Raw genomic sequence first — 1,646 nt, forward strand, 5'->3', positions numbered from 1 at the left:
AGCAGCCTGAAGTATTGTGCTCTTATATCCTCTACCATTGGATTTAAAAATGGAAATGTAAATAGAGTCCAGATTTTTCTTTTTTTTTTCTTTTTCTTTTTTTCCCCCCTCCTTTCTCCCCCCACCAAATTAACCCTGCAAATCTAGCTTTAAAGAAATAGCGCCTGGCAATGTTGCTGCTATATCTGAGCTCCCCACCAAGTGATAGCAGCTGAGGGGACAGCCTCTCCAGAAAGTACCTCTGTGACTTGGAGCCTTTAAGCCTGCTCACTGTCTTGAGGATATAGGTGAACCCTATGGATCCAGTCCCTCAGTGAGCTCACAGGTCTCCTTCAGTCCTTGGAAATAAAGCTTGAGAGAAAGAGGGATGTGGAAAAGGTCTTTTATTTTTGTTATTTTCCCCTGCAGGTGTAGCTTTTTGCCCCTTGGAGTTGGCATCTCATCCTTGGGGAAGGTAAAAGTAAGCGTTTTTTCCTGCATGGCAAACATGAAGACTGAATGCAAAGCCTAGCACAGCACCTCCTGCTTTGAAGGGACCTTTTAGGTGGAAAAAAAGCTCTTGTAGGGATTTTTAGTGGTTTGGGGTTTAAAATAGTTCATGGGAAGCACATTGTAATGGCACATAGGCAATGTTTTACTGACCTTTCCTTTTTCTCAAGGGAGACTTTTTACGTTGCTTTGTTAGTTTAGAGTTCATTTCCTCAAAAGTCTTTTTGGACCCATGTAAATGCCCTTGAAATGATTCAAGTTTATCGAAACAAACTGTGCATTGCAGGAAGCAGTCTCAAAATGCACACACCACCATGCACTTATCCACGTGTATGTGCATGTGTGCATGTGCGTACACATATAGATGGATATATTATTTCCCCAACCATTCCTTTTCATTTTTTGGGGGGTTGGTTTGTCTTTTCGATTCACTTCCCCCCACCCCCAGGATACTAACCAAAAGGTGTTTTAAAGTCATGGCATGAAAACTCCTAAATGTAAATCTGAGTACTTTGTGATGCTAATTAACAGGTTTTTCTGAAACTTTATGTGATGCTTAATATTTTTCTTAGGACGTTTCGTTTAATGTTAGATCATTGTTCTGGAGGATGTTGGTTCTACTGGCATTAAACTAATGGAAATAAAATGCATGTGTTACAAGTGTAGAAACGGTGAAGAATTAAGTGTGAACTTACTGTACGATACTGATTCTGTTCTCAAACAATCTGTTTTGCTGTTCAGTAGTTGACATATGGAAATGCCAATGTACTGTAATTTAGCACTTTTCCAATGGACCCTGTTCTCACTATGCCCGAGGGAAGAAGTGGCTTTAGCTTCGGGGCCATCTGAACTCAACCTCTGAACCATTTCTGTGTGTTTCGGCACCAGGATTGGCCAGGGGGAAACTCAAATTTGAGGCTTTCTCATCCATTCGGCAGCCGGTGTGGGGCAGAGGGGTGGTGGCTCTTCATTTCCCTAGCCAAACCAAGACAATTTGGGTGAAGACCTAGCTGCAGGTGGATAGACTGGCAGCATCCCGATCCCCCAGCAGAGCCAGCCTGGGGATGCACTGGCTGAGCTGGGGTAGGATGGAGTAATGTCTGAAAAGCAGCCGAAGCAATCCGCAGACCCTGAAATTAAAAGGCAGAAGGGTTAAA

This window comes from Merops nubicus, unplaced genomic scaffold (assembly GCF_000691845.1).
Source record: "Merops nubicus isolate BGI_N331 unplaced genomic scaffold, ASM69184v1 scaffold28462, whole genome shotgun sequence".
Classification (NCBI taxonomy): domain Eukaryota; kingdom Metazoa; phylum Chordata; class Aves; order Coraciiformes; family Meropidae; genus Merops; species Merops nubicus.